The following is a 17611-nucleotide window of genomic DNA, read 5'->3' as shown; positions in this document are numbered from 1 at the left end:
ATTTCGGATTTAGATCTTCTGTAATCCAGACTTCTAAGTGTTTCATTGTGTCCACTTGTTCGATGTCTTTATTTTTTATCTGAATCCTTGTTACGACTTTACCCCTCTTACTGATCAAGTGATCACCATGGTTTTTGTTTTCTTTTTATATATTGTTAAACCAAACTGTTCCCCAGTATCATAAATTGTATTGAGTTGCGTCTGCAGGTCTTTGTCACTTTCAGCGATCATGACTGTATCGTCGGCACAACGGATGTTGTTTATATTTTCACCAATTAGCTTGATACCTTGTGGACTGTTTTCAAGTGCTTGTGTAAATAACTCTGTAAAAAATGGTAATGGTGAAAGTACACAGGCCTGTCTCACTTCTCTACTTATCTGTTGCGCATCCGTGCTATTTTCATCTAATGTTACAACAGTCTGTTGGTTCCAGTAGAGATTTCTCACTATGTTAGTGTCATTTTTGTTGAGTCCTTTTCGCTTTAGACATTCCATACGAATGTATGTTTAACTTTCTCGAAAGCTTTCTCATAGTCTATAAATACAACGAAAAGATCATCTTGTTGGTCTCGACATTTTTTGGCAAGAGTTGTGAAACCATACAGAGCTTCTACTCGGCCGAAGCCCCTGCGAAAGCCAAACTGTTTATTACTCATAATTCACACTTTCTGAATATTCTTGCATGTAATATCCTGGAATTTGACCTCGGTTGTTCAGTTGTAAGTCATCAGCAGTGTGTGTTTCCTGAACTGTGGCTATGTCAATGCTATGTTTTGCAAGGAGTTTGCTGATGTATTCGCTCCTGCTTCTGCTAATACCTTCAATGTTTATTCGGCATACTCGGATTGTTGGTCCAATTGTCAGATGATTCTGAGAAGAACCGTTTTTTGTTTGTTGTATGGTTGTGCTGCAATGTGTTCGCCAGGAGATCTGAAAGATGGTCTGGCGGTTGGATGTTACTGCTCATTTAGCGTTACCCAGGGTGCACCACGAGTAGGCGAGACAGCTATGCACCCCAGAGCTAGAAGTGCAGATATACGACAGAGATAAAAGGTGGACAACATTAATAACTGGGCGAAAAACAGAAGAGTACAATGAAACGATTACATAAGCCGAATCACATTAAACAGAGTAGTATGGACAGCGAGTAACTGTTCCCCAATAGGAAGACGATCAGTGCGAAGACCACGAAAACGATGTAATGACAACTTACTGGAGGCACATTTAAAAACAGACAGAGTCATGTCGACAAAGAAAAATATGAAAAAGAAGAAGTTGTATGAGAGTGATAATAACATTTCTGTATAATTTTTACAAGAATCTACAGGTCGAGCAAGTCTCGTAAATTTCACGATTGCGAGCCACGCTTCACGCAACCGTGTTTGCGTACTTGTGTTTCGAGTTGCGTGGTCGTGCGGAGTTATAATTACCAATTCGCGCAATCGTACTTGAGACGCTGTGTCAGGTGAGGTGTTTGAAAATTTGTGTAACTTGATTGCTTGATTCTGTGGTGTGAAGGTGGTTAAACTTTTGTTTTATTTTTTTTTTGTTTTGTTTGTTGTTGTTGTTGCGAATATATCGCAGAAAGTTTTTAGATGAAGTAATTGTATGATGAAGATAACACAGAAAATACAAGAGGGCAGCATACTTTGCAAAACAACTGTTACAATTTGAAATCAACAATTTGTTAAGTTGTTGTCTTGCAGGTAAAAAAAGTGACTTTTTAAAAAATTATATCTTGGAAACTAAAAACTATTTTTATTTATAATTGAAACATGTAAAAGTATAGTACTCTCAAAAAAATTTCAGCCAAAAATATTCATTTTTGTAGAGTTGACTGCAATTTTTCGACAACAGCCCTTTTTTGCCGTGAGCAGCATAACAAGTCCAGTCTCATCTGAAATCAAAGTTTCTTGTAGTTTATACCTCTGGCTAGTGAATGAACAAAGGATTTTTTATTAGATGAGGTCATTTTTGTTTTATAAAAAAAACTACTTTAAAAATGAGAAAAATTGGGGTCAAAAATGTGTTTAAACTTATGTAAAATCTTCAAATTTCATTTTTTTTAATTCCTTCGTTCATATTCTAGCCAGAGGTATAAACTACAAGAAACTTTTTGATTTCAGATGAGACTGGACTTAGTTATGCTGCCAACGCAAAAAAACTTAAACTCTACAAAAATGAATATTTTTGGCTGAAACTTTTTTTGAGACTACCTTAAGTACTATACTTTTACATGTTCCAATTATAAATAAAAATAAATTTTAGTTTTCGAGATATAATTTTTTTAAAAAGTCACTTTTTTTACCCACAAGACCTATGTAACCCCTTAAAAAAATGTTTGGAAGAATATGTTTGATGGCCAAGATGCATACATATATTTAGAAGGAAAGTTCCTGATTTCTGTAGTATAATACATAATACCGAAGAGGAAGTAGCCCTAAGCGCCGGACTCCACTTGCGATTTGTAGTTGTGAAGATTGAACACATTCTTTCAAATAGAAGTCAATCCATGATTATTTAGTCACAAATGGATTGACTTGTATTTGAAACAATGTGTTCAATCTTCCTGATTACAAATCGCAAGTGGAGTGCGGCGGTAATAACACCAAAATATTCCATATAGGTCCATAGAAGGTACACAGACATTGAAAAATTCCTGGAATATCCCCGAAAACATGTTCCCTGAACATCCCAGGAAAATCCTGTGTCAGCATTTTAAACATTACCTGAATGTCTTATTGGAACATTCCATGAATGTCCACGAATGTTCTCTGGACATTCAAAATATATTTTGTAGACATTCCCTGGATATACCAGAAATACAGTGATGAGCGCTCTAATAACCGGCAAACTAGCACAAAAGATGTATTAAGTAGTGAGATAAAAAGACATGAAACTAGTCGAGCTGGGAAATTTAGCGATATTAACTTATACATTTAGATTGTATTGATTGTGTACCACCTTCAGACGTATCAGACGAGTTTGGAAACTACCACTGTCACTGTGACAGTTTTAGTTGACATACTCCTCCGATATGTGTAAAGGTGGGATCAATATAACGTAAATTTAAAGGTTAATTTCGCTAAATTTCCCAGCTCGACTAGTTTCATTTCTTTTTATCTCACAACTAAATATGTTGCCCATATTTTGCCGGTTATTAGGGCACTCATCACTGTACATCCTTGCTGATGTGACAATACCTCTTATCTGTTTTTTCATGAGTTTTGTATGAGAGATGGAAAAACATGTTTTAAGGTCACCTCCTGTGTTCATATGTAAGTTTTGACTTGTTTTGTAGTTCATAGATAGTTTAATTTACTACAAAGCAAGTCAAAAAATATCATATGAAAACAGGAGGTGACCCTAAGACAAGTTTTTAGTCTCTCTTACAAAACTCATGAAAAAACAGATAGGATGTATTATTACATCACTGACGATATGTGGCCAAACCAAATAATACATCCTTGATAAATATAAACATTTTTATTGAACAAAATCTTTTCATACATTTTTTTAATGCAATTTACTGATATTCCTAAATATTTCAAAAAAATTTGTCACATTTGCTTTGTAAACCTTTCTTTTGCCTTTCATAGCCACATATTCCGTTTCCTTCCTGGTTTTTTGTAGACCACTTCTCTCAGCTGATTCTAAAAAAAATAAAATAAATGGTAATTTTTCTATCCTTTACAATTAACAATCAGAAGAAATATTATTATATGCATAATAATAATAGGTTTGTTCTAGCATCAGTTTGAAACCATCAGCGAATAGTGGACCAGCGCGAGTAGAGGGGATCGCACTGGTGACTGTATTATGTTCTTTTACTGACCAACTGTTTGCTGATGGTTTTTGACTAGTTTGACTGTTTGCTAGAACAAACCTAATAATAATGAATATTTTGTACTTTGACAATGACATCTGATGTGGAAGTCAAAACATTAATAAAATTATTTTTTCAAGTTAACTTTCACATGCGCGTCTTAAAATTGTACTTTTAATACTTATATCATAAATAACTATTAAAACTAGCTTAAGAGGAAACAGTATCGATCAACAGGTAGCGAAAATGTGTTCCAAGGTTGCGGCTGTAATTTTGAATATTTTTTCAAGATATTTGGCACACATATTCGTAATATAAGAAAGAATGGCGGTACAGAGCCCAATTTGAAAAATATATTAATATGTGGAAATTACTCTGTAATTAAATACAATATAAAAAAACGAGCTTGTACCGCCATTAAGAAGAACAAAAAAATACACTTTTTTCAAATACAACTTTTTTATCCGATTTTGTGTTATTTTGGAACTACTAAAATTTTTTATTTCATTAGTAGTTCCAAAATTACACAAAATCTAGGCATCGAATAAAAAAGTTTATTTGAAGAAAGTGTATTTTTTTGTTCTTCTTAATGGCGGTACAGGCTCGTTTTTTAAATATTGTATAATTACAGAGTAATTTCCACATATTAATATATTTTTCAAATTGGGCTCTGTACCGCCATTCTTTATTATTTTACGAATACGTGTGCCAAATGCCTCGAAAAACTATTCAAAATGACAGTGACAATCTTGGAACACGTTTTGGCTACCTGTTTATCGCTACTGTATTACCTTAAAACATTGTAATTTGCTAAACCAGTATATTTTACTCTACTACTACTCTACTAGCTACCTCATTTTCCACTGTTTCTAAAGACTTGTTTACATGGGTAGAGTTTTGAGGAGAGTAGAGTAGTGGTAGTACTCTACCAAAAATGGCTTGATACCATTCACATGAGGAGAGTACAAGTATAGTACCGATGCTAGTATAGTGAAACCGATTTTTGTATTTTTAAACACTCTTGATTATAAGTGCACCTTAAATTCTTAATTTTTTGCTTAAGCTTGTTTACTCCAAAGCCCCCTTTGCCATTCTTTCGACGATTTCATCCTCCGCAGCTTGCTGCAAACTTTTATTTCTGTAGTATACACTACCTAAATTCCATAAACACTGGTATTCGCCATATTATAGCTCTACAAGTTTTAAAGTTTCATCTTCGGTGAACTTCATTTTCACTATTTACACAAAACACAATTCCAGCCAGAATGACAGCGCCCCCATGTACTCTCCTACCTACTCTATTCTGCCATAATTGAGCGTGTTCCATGGGTAGAGTGTGCAGCCGAGTAGACATTTTGGCAGTAGTGGTGGTCATAGAGTAGTTACTTTGCCATAGGTTGCTAGTCACTCTACTTTAACTCCAACTATACACTCTACCAGCTATTCTACTGTGCTGAGCATTTTTACAGGTAGAGTTACTCTACTCTATCAAGTACTTGCATCATTACTCTACCCGTGTAAACAAGTCTTAAATCTACTGAATGAAAATCTACTTAATCTTAATCTACTCTTAATGAAAAATGTCTAAAATCATTTACCCACCTAGTATTATTGTAGAATTTAAGACAGTCCAGTGCCTTATAAATAATTTCAATATGAATATTTTTCCCTTTAATTCTCCTTTGATACCACTCCATTTTAGATTTTGGGGAACTTATTTCATTGTGTTTATAGACCATATTTATTGAAGGAACCCAATCTGGAGATTGTTATTATCGATTAAGTCGGCTGGTTTTCCTATAAGATTAAAATGTTAACATCTTCAAAAATCGTTACTGTTGTAATTGTAACTTACCAGATATAAAATGATTACAGCAGACAGGACAGGAAAATTTTCATTTCGCTAGTAAAACCTGTACATTGTATTGCATTTAACCATTGTTGTCTCTCAGATACCTTATTTAGTTCAGTTTAAAAGTGAACTTTATCTTGACTTTATCACAATTACTTTGCATTTCACACTTCAAAGAACAACACCAATGAAGCATATTATCTTTCTAAATTAATACTTCCAGAGAACATGTTAAATTAATCTTTGTACAACACAAAATTACAAAGAAATACAACTAAAATTATCTAAAACTCATTAAGAACAGATAGAATAAGATTTATCTTTTACACCCAGTAGCCATATTGACATACATATTGATTTAATTTTGAAAACGATTATATTTAAATTTGGTAAATATAACTCCGCACGACCACGCAACTCGAAACACAAGTACGCAAACACGGTTGCGTGAAGCGTGGCTCGCAATCGTGAAATTTACGAGACTTGCTCGACCTGTAGATTCTTGTATAATTTTTGCATTGTGCGACTACTCACTTTAACAGTCAAATACGAACTCTAGTACTAAATCGTTAGAGAATAGTTGGTCGATATTTGCTAGTCTGCGCTCCCTTCACCAACCTGACTGTTTAGTTGGCTCTGCATGCGCATTAACTATCGGCAGATAAAAAGTTTGACTTAACGTTCCCGAAAACGGAGTCGGATAAGCCGAACTGAACCGACTACAAACACAACCAGATTGTAGATCTTTCGATGTATACGCGGTATGGATGGTACGAATAGATTATTATAAGTATTTTAAAAGTTTAAAACTTCTTAAAATCTTAAAGTTTTAAAAGTATTTAAAACATTGTTTATTTTAAATCATTGTTCGCTATCACCTAATATATTATTCTGAAGGTATTTCTTTGTGGCATTTATGTAATTTATTATTCTAAACGGGAAATAAGCCACAATTTAACTTAAACAATGTAGACGAGGGCGTTTAGCACAAAATAAATAAATTTTTAAATACAGCACCTAGAGACTTGCAGTTTTTTGCATTATATTTAGGATGACGTCAGAAAAAAAGTCTACTATTCAAAAATAGGTGGAAATCCTTGTTTCGCCTTTTTAAGTATGTTAACCTATTATGTCTCTGTTCTAACAAATCTTTTTCTAAGAATCACTATCATGTGATTGTAACCATTTTTTTTGGCCTTTTGTATTTTAGTTTTTATTTGTCTCGATCTGAAACTTGTACATTATTTTGTTGTTGTTCTTTGTTGTTCTTTCTTCGATAAGTTGCAGTATAGTGTCATTCATCTAAATCTTTCTCTTCTCTTTCTTTTCTATTGCATGTTCTTCTCTGATCTTGTTATTAAAGATTTTACATATATTTTATTACATACACTATTATTTTCACTTTTATATAAGCTACTTATATTTTTGCTAAGAATATTTTTTTCAATAAAATAAATACTTACTTTTTGAATTATTTGCGAAACACCGTCCAAAAATATGTTTTTCTTTTGTTAAAAATGAACATATTCACTCGCAAATAACTCAAAAAGCACCTACCTATTGACTTAGTAAAAAAACTCTATAGAACAAAAGTTGTTTAGAATATTAATAAATCATTTTATCCAATACCGGACTTATTTTAAATGTATATTTTTCACCTCCGAGAAGAGGGAATTCCCCTCCACTTTTGTAAAATGGAGGGAATGTAGAACTGTAAACTTTTTCTTCTATAATCATAGACAATTTCAACTACCTATTCCCAAATTTTCATCCTTCCTTTATTTTTTTTGGTCAGATTGTTCTTTGATCGGGCTATGTAGCAAATAAAGAAAGACAAATAATTTATTAGTAATAATTTTACAAAAAAAAAAAAACACAACCACAACTTTTGAAACACTTAAAAACTACTTTTGTTGTATGTAAACGTCTGATGTGGAAGTGGAAACGTTAATAAAATAATTTTTCAAGTTATCTTTCATCTTTCATTTTTTTTGGGTCAGATTGTTCTTTGATCGGGCTATGTAGCAAATAAAGAAAAACAAATAATTTATTAGTAATAAATTTTACAAAAAAAACACAACCACTACTTTTGAAACACTTAAAAACTACTTTTGTATGTAAATGTAACAAATAAATAAAGAAAAATAATTTATTCGTTATAAATTTTACAAAAAAAAAACACAATCACAACATACAACATTTTTTAAACACTTAAACATTTTCTGAAAACAGTTATTAAAAACTACTTTTATATGTAAACGTCCGAAGTGGAAGTGGAAACGTTAATACAATCATTGTTTAAGTTAAATTGTGGCTTATTTCCCATTTAGAATAATAAATTACATAAATGCCACAAAGAAATACCTTCAGAATAATATATTAGGTAATAATGAACAATGATTTAAAATAAACAATACTTTTAAAGTTTATAAGATTTTTAGAAGTTTTAAACTTTTAAAATACTTATAATAATCCATCCGCCCTATTCATACCGCGTATACATCGAAAGATCGACAATCGACAATCTGGCTGTAGTTGTTGCCTTGTATTCTTGTTCTCATGATCATTTTTCAGTGCGTCACATTTTTCGATTTCTCTCTAATGCATTAAGTTAGATGAGACGGAAAAAGCGGTAGCTCCGTGATTAAACACAAAAATAATGCAGCATTACAATGGTTATATACATAAGATATCTATTCCTAACCTACGTTTGATTCGTTGATATTTAGAATGCACGTTTTTTCTAGCCAATCAAATACACGTATTACGAACATTTGACGAAAACTTCGTCCATTTTGGCCATTTTTTAGAAGTGTCAAAGAGTCAAGTGACGGTTATTATTCAGTAGGGTGGAACGAAAAAGTTCAAAAAAATAAAAGATAAGAAAAATTCTTGTGGCTATCGTTTAAAAGTTGTGTCAGGTGATGAAAACAATTGGTGCGACAGCATTTTAAAATAAAAACATATCTTGAGGTTCCATATTGGATTTGAAAAATGAAAAAACAAAAAAATTATTTTTGTCGAAAAAATCAATATGGCTCTGATCAAATTTCAATGATCGTGTTTTACCAACTAAGTGTGACATTCTAAAGTGCTTTCTCTTTATTCGTAATGAACTTAAGTTGACAAATAATAATAAAGATCCATCTATCGCCGACGTATTGAATGCCGTTGCAACGAAAGTAGAACAAATATGAATAAAAGCTTCTATTCCAACATTATCGCATAAGTGCATTCAAGATATGATTAAAAATATTTATAGAGAGTGTCAAAATCTCAAGCGGTACACAAAAACTCAGTAAGAATCTGATTCATAAATAGAAAAGATTTGCCAGATTCGAAAGGAGTGTAAACTGTGTGTGTGTACTTATGATAAAATCAAGAAAGTACCACAAAATGAGCGAGTTTTTCTTCAAGATCAACAATTCTGTTGAAAAACTACAACTGGACCAGTAGATATTGCAGCATCTGCAGCAATAAGGAAGAAAATGGAAAAAACCATGAAAGCAAAGGCAAGTTCTCAAAAATATAATACTGACGAAATTGTTCTTAAAGCATGTACCGTTAATTCCTCTAATTCTTTCATAAGTAGCAGGTTGTCTGATCAAATTCTTCTGATGCAGATGATCATGAAGAAGAATTCATTGCTCCTTTGTCAACAGTTAGTCGAACTATCTACGTCACAAATGCTGCGGCACTTCACTTCAATGGCTAGTGTGCTTATTTCATTGCAATGAGCTACCTCTACGTCATTTAATTCAACAGTTACAGTTGAGTCCGGGAATCTTTACCCATACGTCACCATTTAAAGCATACGAAATAAGTCGATGATAAGTCGGAAATTGAAATTTACTAAACTCAACAGCAAGTGACAATGAGCGACTTAGTGTTGCGTTTAGTAAATTTCAATTTCCGACTTATCATCGACTTATTTCGTATGCTTTAAATGATGACGCACGGGTAAAGATTCCCGGACTCAACTGTAGATGGACGCACCAGTGGACCACTTGGTTTTTCAGGGCCAATAGGGAAATTATTCATAATTTCTACCAGTTGACCAAAGAAAAATTGTCGATGCCATTATCCAAAGGAATGCTTATTTTGCCCATCCCGAAAATGTATTACTCGGTATGATGATAGATGAACGAAAACATATACGGGAGCTAGGACTACGCAGAGTGCCGAAAGCTAGAGAAAGTCAGAAAGAGAAAAAGATCCGGAGATCCAAAATACCAACATTAAATTTTAATGCTGCATATTATAATGACTTAATTTCTATTTCTGGATTCAAAGTTACGGCTCCTCCTTTGCTAAAACATATTTCCAATGAAGATGTAAGGCAGTGGTTCCCAACCTTTTTCGGCCTACCGCCCATTTTTCCAAAAACAAAATACTTAACGCCCCCCTTAAAAAACTCTTCCATTCTTAAAATTAGTAACGCACTTTCATTCACAATTGTTTTACCTTTTTGGGGTCAAAGGCTATCTTAAATATGATTCGACGGCCCCTTAACTAATCCAAGCAACAACAAATTAAAAAAAAATGTTTTATTCAAAAATACAGTATTCATGTATTAATCAAACTTTAACTTAAATACATATCATAAAAAACAATAAAATAATAATATAACATTTTTAATGAGAAGGCAGAGCTTGATGTAATGATAGTAATCTGTCAATATTTGGTTCCATACTTATCAGCAATCTTAAATCACCGCGCTCCACTATGAACAGTCTATTTCTCTTCTTTGTTAATAAATTGCTGACTATGCTAAATCCTCTTTCGGCTAAATACGATGAAGAAAAGGCAATGAAAAACTTCTTTGATGCAGCCCATAAAGCTGGATATAATACTGAAATTTGACATTGCAGCCAAAATTCTTGATATCCATTTTTAAATTTCACTTTTAACTCTTCATTTGTTGACAATTCTATCAATTCCTCCTGTAGTGATAATTCTGCTGTTTCTAAACTTGAGAACGGTTCTAGCACCCAATCTGGAATAATCAAACCAAGGATATCCTGAAATCTATTTCTAAAATCTTCTTGAACTGCTTCCAAGTGCTGGCAATATACCAGAATGTCTTCATCATTTGTCTCCACAGAGGAAAGATTTTGAAACTGATGAAATTGTCTCTGACCCAAATTTTGCCTATACAAATTAAGTTTTGACACGAACGAGGAAATAGTTCCTTTTGCTTTGATCAAATTCAAATTATCACCTTGTAGCTGTAGGTTTGTTTCATTAAATTTATCGTATAAATCAGTTAAATAAGCAATATCGCTCTTAAATTTTAATAAATTGTCTCTCAAAGAATCATCTTTGCTTTCAAAAAACTCTAAAACTGAGTCAAAGAGATCATAAAATCTTTTAGACAGGTACCCTTCGAAAGCCGTCGAACTTCTGTGTGAAACAATAAACGATTAAAATTCTCGTCGTTTTCATCACACAGTTTTCTAAACAATCTATCATTGAGAGCACTGCTTCTGATCTTGTTAACTGCAGTAATTACATATTGTAGTGAACAATGAAGGCGATCACTAAGATTTTTTGCAACTAAATGCTGTCTGTGAATTACACAATGCACGGCGAGTATATTTGGTACCGCTTTTTTCAAATATGCTATCAGTCCGCGGTGTCGTCCAACCATTGCCGGAGCACCATCTGTAGCAACAGTTATGACATTTTCCAGAGGTATACCTTTATCTGTAAAATAGTGTTCCAGAACATCAAATATCGATTTGCCTTTAGTATCTGTTTCCAGTGTTTTTACAAATAACAGTTCTTGACAGATTTTTTCACTTTTTATGAAGCGAACGTACGCAAGAAGTAAAGACTCATTGTTTGGCAGAGTTGATTCATTAAGCTGTAAAGAAAACTCAGTAGTCTTTAAATAATCAGTTAGAGAACGCTCCACATCCTCAGTCATTTCGTCAATTCGTCTCTGTACCGTATTATTGCTTAATGGAATTTTTTTAATAATATCAAATGCCGGCTGGTGCAGTACAGTCCGCAAAACTTCACTTACAGCTGGCAGTATTAATTCTTCGCCAATAGTATGGGGTTTTCCTGATTTAGCTATAAGTAAGGAAATGTTATAAGAAGCACGTAGCCCATCATCGTCTTGCTTTGATGCTGCTGAAAAGATACTAGCTAAAGTTGGACGTTTGAAATGTTGTTTTTTGAGCATTTCAAAATATGATAAATTTCTGACTTTTCTGTCGGGATGTATTTTGGTCAAATGTTCTTGTAATAGTGAAGGTTTTATGGCTTCATTTGAGAAAACTCTCTGGCAAATTAAACACATTGGTAATGCCTTATTAGAAGGCGACTGAATAAAACCATACTTCAAATATTCGACATTGTATTGTCTGCACTTTTTCTTTGGATCGGACATACTGTAGGTATATCTGTAAAAATAAATATGCTGTAGCCACCGCTTTGATAATTTTAAATAATAAACTTTTAAATATTTTTTTAGTTAGCAAAATCAATATTTCAGAGTGGCGGAATATCCAAGCAAGTAATCGAGAAATTTAAAACATGCCACGAGTAAATAAATATACACTGAGAGAAGAATTTGAGGAAAAATTACAAAACAACTTATTAAAAATTACCATACTGTACACATATTATAAAAATAACTTTATATTCAGTAAATAGTTTATTTTTGGCAGTCTATGATCAGATTACTATTCAGTATAGGAAATTTTATTAAGATTTTTTGTACTTTTTCCCCAATTCTTCTCTCAGTGTAGGTAGGTCCTAATTAACTTTTTACTTTGATCCAGTTTGTGCAAGTTGGTACTTTTTGAATATTTTACAATAACTATACATATAAGGAAACAAATTTAGATTTATTACATTTTTACAAATACCTCGTAAATTTCGATAGGGAAAAATAATAAAGAATTATAGTAAGTGATATAAATGCCACGTAGATACTTACCTTTGTGACAAATATGTATTACAATAAAATATATTTCTAATAAATGCACTGCAACTTTCTGCAAATAACACACAGAAAATTCACCACCCTGCTTTAGCGAAACAATCTCGAATGATTAAGTTATGCCTGACCATGCCGCTGCGCGAAGGAGGAGCCAAAATTCACTTAAAGCAGAAAGGTTCTACTCGAAGTGGAATTATACTAACCAAACTGAAACGTTCGACTGCAACGTCGAAATTGTTGCAGTGTTGGACTGAGTGATAAATAAAAAATTGCACGGTGCATAACCAAAATGCATTTTGTGCATTTCGTTTATATTTTCGGATTCACCTTCTCTATTTCTGTGTGAGAAGCGAAAAGCAAAGTTGTTAGAAGCAAAGAAGCAATGAGTTACTTTAGGGGGGCGGCAGCTGTTCCTCAACGCCCCCCAAATTTTCCTTGGACCCAAAAAGCCCCCTTATCTCTCTTCAACGCCCACCGGTGGGCGGTACCGCCCCCGTTGGGAACCACTGATGTAAGGGATATGATTGATTCTGGCAATTACAACAACATAGAGGTCTTAAACTGCCCTTGTCATACAAAATCCGTGGAAAGAACTGTTAAGTTGGTAACTGAAGCATCAGCTGCTGTTTGTGGACCAGAATCAAGGGATGGCATTATTCGTTCAAGGTTGCAGTTTAGAAATATTATGCCGTTTTTTAACACAAAATCAGACTACCAATCTTAAAATGTATATTGTATCATAATAAAATTATTTAGATTCAAAGAACTGATAAAAAAATTAATTTTTTAAATTTTATTTTTTTTTTGTTATTCCCAAAAATTTAAATTTAATATGGAACCTGAAGATAGGGTCCAATACAAAAAAGATTTCTTACAGTTTTATTATACATAAAAACACAACTTTTTCGCACTAGCCCCATAAAAAATAACGACTTCGAATTTTTCGTTCCACCCCATTATTCAGGTCAGTATTTTGTGTACCTGTCATTTTGAAATTTCGAATTCGACTTCCCTTGTGTTTCACAACGTTTTTGTGCATTATTTTGTGTTTTGGTTTAGAATTTAGTTCGTTAAAAGTTGGTTTTGTATTTTGGTTTAGAATTTAGTTCGTTAGAATAAATATATTCTAATACTCCAGGTAATTATGCAAGAAAAAGATCCATAGTAAGGAGACGTAACTCATGGTTGAAGAACCTTAGGAACTGGTTTGGATGTAATAACAATGAATTATTTAGAGCCGCGGTTTCAAAAATAAAGATCGCTCTGATGATTGCCAACTTTTGAAGCGGAGACAGCACCTAGAGAAGAAGATAAAAACACAGTTTATGGATAGTTTTGTGTAATTTTTTAATGTTTCCATATTTATAAATGTAATTAATATTGTTTACTTTTTAATTTTATTCCCCTTTATAAAAAATACCTACATGTTAACATGTGTAAAAATCAAATCTACTAAATTACTAATTAGTTTAATTCCACAAGCTTTTCACCTATAGCTAAGTACGATTCTTGCATCTGTCAGATTCGTCAATAATTGCATGAAATAAGTCTCGACACACCCAGTACAGTCTATGACGTCATAATTAATGACGCACTGAAAAATGATCACGAGAACAAGAATAGTCGCTTTAGTTCGGCTTGTCCGACTCCGTTTTCGGGAACGTTAAGTAAAAGTTTGCAGTCTGCAGGGGCTCTTAGGTTGACTGTAACAGTCAACTACTGTGGCTACTGTTAGTTCTATGAAAGGAAGACCTTTCTGCAGTATGCCGAATTAGGTATGTTTAAGATTCTATTTAATCCCTGCGAAAACCGGTCTCTTGCAGGATGAGAAGTGGTCCTACTGCAGATGATGGAGAAGTTAAACCTTTTTTTTATTAATTTTATTTTCTTTGATTATTTTTTATTCTTTCTATATATTATACAGGGTGTCCCGAAAAGATTGTTCATAAATTATACCGCAGATTCTGGGGTCAAAAATAGGTTGATTTAACCTCATTTACCTATATAGTATATACAATAGTGCACAAAAAAAGTCCCTACAGCCCTCTGAAGTTACAAAATGAAAATCGATATTTTTTTCATATATTGAAAACACTTAAAGATTTTTTATTGAAAATGGACATGTGACACTCTTATGGCAGCAACATCTTAAAAAAATTAAAGTGAAATTTGTGCACCCCATAAACCTTTTATGGGGGTTTGGTTCTATTAAACCCCCCAAACTTTTGTGTACGTTCTAATTCAATCATTATTGTGGCACCATTAGTTAAACTTAATGTTTTTAAAACTTTTTTGCCTCTTAGTACTTTTTTCGATAAGCCAATGTTTATCGGGATATTTTGAATATTTGTCGAATCCATCGCATACCAGTATAGGGTTAGGAACGAGTATAGAGACCTGTTAATATTCTGAAGATTTATTATTTATAATTAAGATCTTAGGTATATTTTGAAAAAGAAGCCACATCTCGATAAAAGGTGACTTAATAAAAAAAGACTAATGTCAAGTTGCACCAACAACAAATAAATCAATAAAACATTTCCCTAAAGACCAATAAGGAGATCGAACATACAGTAGAGCACCTAAACTTAGTTATACAACAAGCTGCCTGGGACTCAACAACACCCAGCAACAATGAAATGAAGAGTGAATACACTTCAATGTCAATAAGAGAGAAAATAGCCCAGAAAAGAAAACTCAGAAAACAGTGGCAAGCACCTAGAGCACCACAAACAAAAACGCAGTTGAACAATGCTGTTAAGGAGCTAAAAGAAATGATAGCAACAGAAAAGAGTCTACAATTCAGTGAACACATAAAACAACAAGATACAACTGAACAAACAAACTACTCCCTATGGAAGGCTATTAAAAAATTAAAAAGACCCCAATACAATATTCCACCATTAAAAAAAGAGCAAGGCGGATGGTTTAAAACACCAAAGGAAAAAGCAGAGACATTTGCAAACCACCTAAGAACTGTGTTTATTCCCAATGAAACAACTAATCCATACCAAGAGGAAACAATAAACCAAGCAATTGAAGAATCATACCAGCTAGAATTACCAGAAAAAAGATTCAAAAAAAGTGAAATATAGGCCACAATAAAATTCAATACAACCCTAAAAAAGCTCCAGGGTACGACCTAATCACAGGACCAATATTACAAGAACTGCTCGAAATAGGATATACATACCTAACACAATTATTTATGTAATTCAATCATGAAAATCAGCTATTTCCCGCAACAATGGAAAATAGCCAAATAACACCCATTTTAAAACAAGGCAAACCACCTGAAAGGGTAGAATCATACCGGCCCATCAGTCTACTACCTGTGCTATCCAAAGTGTTCGAAAAACTTTTATTAACAAGACTAACACCTCTACTAGAAGACAAGGGAATAATTCCATCTCACCAATTTGGATTCAGGCAGAAACATTCTACCATTCAACAAGTACTTTTTTTTTATTTATTTAACATGCTCTACAGGCCTTGGAGGCCTAGGGCTTTACAACTTAACAATAACAATTTTACATAATACAAATGACAATATATACTAATGTCTTATATTTATTATATAATTTGATTTAATGTCTATGTAAAAATTGCTGCACTATGTTTCTCCACTGTATCCTGTTTTTCGCTTTCTCTTTCCAGTCTGTAATTTCCATCGATCCTATATCTTCTTGAAACTTTTCGTGCCATCTTTTTCTTGGTCTACCTCGTCTCCTTGTCCCAACTGGTTTTCTTAATAGTATCTTCTTTGGCATTCTTGACCTATCCATCCTCTCGACATGACCTGCCCACCTGATTCTTTGTGCCTTTGTGTATCTTGTTACAGTTGGTTCCTTGTAAAGCATCCTTAATTCTTGATTAGATCTTCTTTGCCAACCATCTGCCGTATTTTTTCCCCCGAAAATAGTCCTCAGTACCTTGCGTTCCCATCTCTCTATCATTTCTTCTTCTGTTTTGTTTAGTACCCATGTTTCACATCCGTAGGTGACTGTTGCTCTTATTACAGTTTGGTATATTCTAATTTTCGTCTTTCTTGATACATAATTTGACTTTAATAATTTTTTTAAACTGCCGACCTTTCGGTTACCTTTAGCTATCCTGTGCTTTAGTTCGTTTTGCTCGTGTCCTTTTTCATCTATAATGGCACCTAGATATGTAAAGTGATTTACTCGTTTAAATTTATATTCTTTTCCATCGAACGCTGTTAACTTTAGCATATCTACAGGTTCTCTTTCTGTGTTGCCTAGCACCATATACTTCGTCTTTTCTTCATTTATTTCTAGGCCGAATTTTTTTGCCTCTCTGACCAATCTTCTCATGATTTTCTTTAATTCGGTATTAGTTTTTGCTAGCAGTGTAAGGTCGTCGGCGTAGGCCATGCATTGGTGTTCGTTACGGTAGATCGTTTCTTGTGTTTCTATTCTGCTGTTCCTTACAATTGTTTCCAAAACTAGGTTAAATAACACAGTTGATAGAGGGTCACCTTGTCTAAGTCCTTTTTTGACTATAAACTCTTCCGATTTGTGACTGTTCTACACTATTTCGTTAGATGTCATATTTAAGGTAATTCTTATTAACTTGATTAGTTTTTCTGGTATTTCCATTTGCCGTAGGGCTTCATACATTTTTTTCTATTAATTTTGTCATAGGCCTGCTTAAAATCTATGAATAGTGCATATAAAACCATTTTATGTTCGTAGCAGCTTGTTTGGATTTCTTTTATGTTAAATATTTGCTCTGTCGTCGATCTATTGTTTCTAAAGCCTGCTTGGTATTCTCCTATTAGTTTCTCTGCGTATACCTCTAATCTTTCTCTTACAATCCTAGCAAATATCTTATAGCACACGTCCAGCAAAGCAATACCCCTGTAATTCTGCACCATCGTTGCATCCCCTTTTTATGTAATGGGATTATCCAGGCTCTGGCCCACTCTTCAGGAATCTTTTCTTCTTTCCATGTAAGTTCT

At 33.3% G+C, this 17611-nt stretch overlaps 1 protein-coding gene and 1 long non-coding RNA gene across 3 annotated transcripts in view; one reads left to right on the top strand and one right to left on the bottom strand.

Moving 5' to 3' along the window:
* LOC114335080 (tyrosine-protein phosphatase 69D-like) overlaps positions 1–17611 on the top strand; it is a 729328-nt gene that overhangs the window by 318418 nt on the left and 393299 nt on the right. The window lies entirely within an intron of this gene.
* Positions 3537–5865, bottom strand: LOC114333070 (uncharacterized). Its single transcript, XR_007698926.1, has 3 exons — positions 5682–5865; positions 5429–5623; positions 3537–3653 (listed from the first exon to the last, which is right to left on the bottom strand). It is a non-coding gene; the product is annotated as an uncharacterized LOC114333070 (long non-coding RNA).

This window comes from Diabrotica virgifera, chromosome 6, assembly GCF_917563875.1.
Source record: "Diabrotica virgifera virgifera chromosome 6, PGI_DIABVI_V3a".
Classification (NCBI taxonomy): domain Eukaryota; kingdom Metazoa; phylum Arthropoda; class Insecta; order Coleoptera; family Chrysomelidae; genus Diabrotica; species Diabrotica virgifera.
Note: the sequence above shows the minus strand (reverse complement) of the source record. Positions and strands in the feature narration are given on the sequence as shown.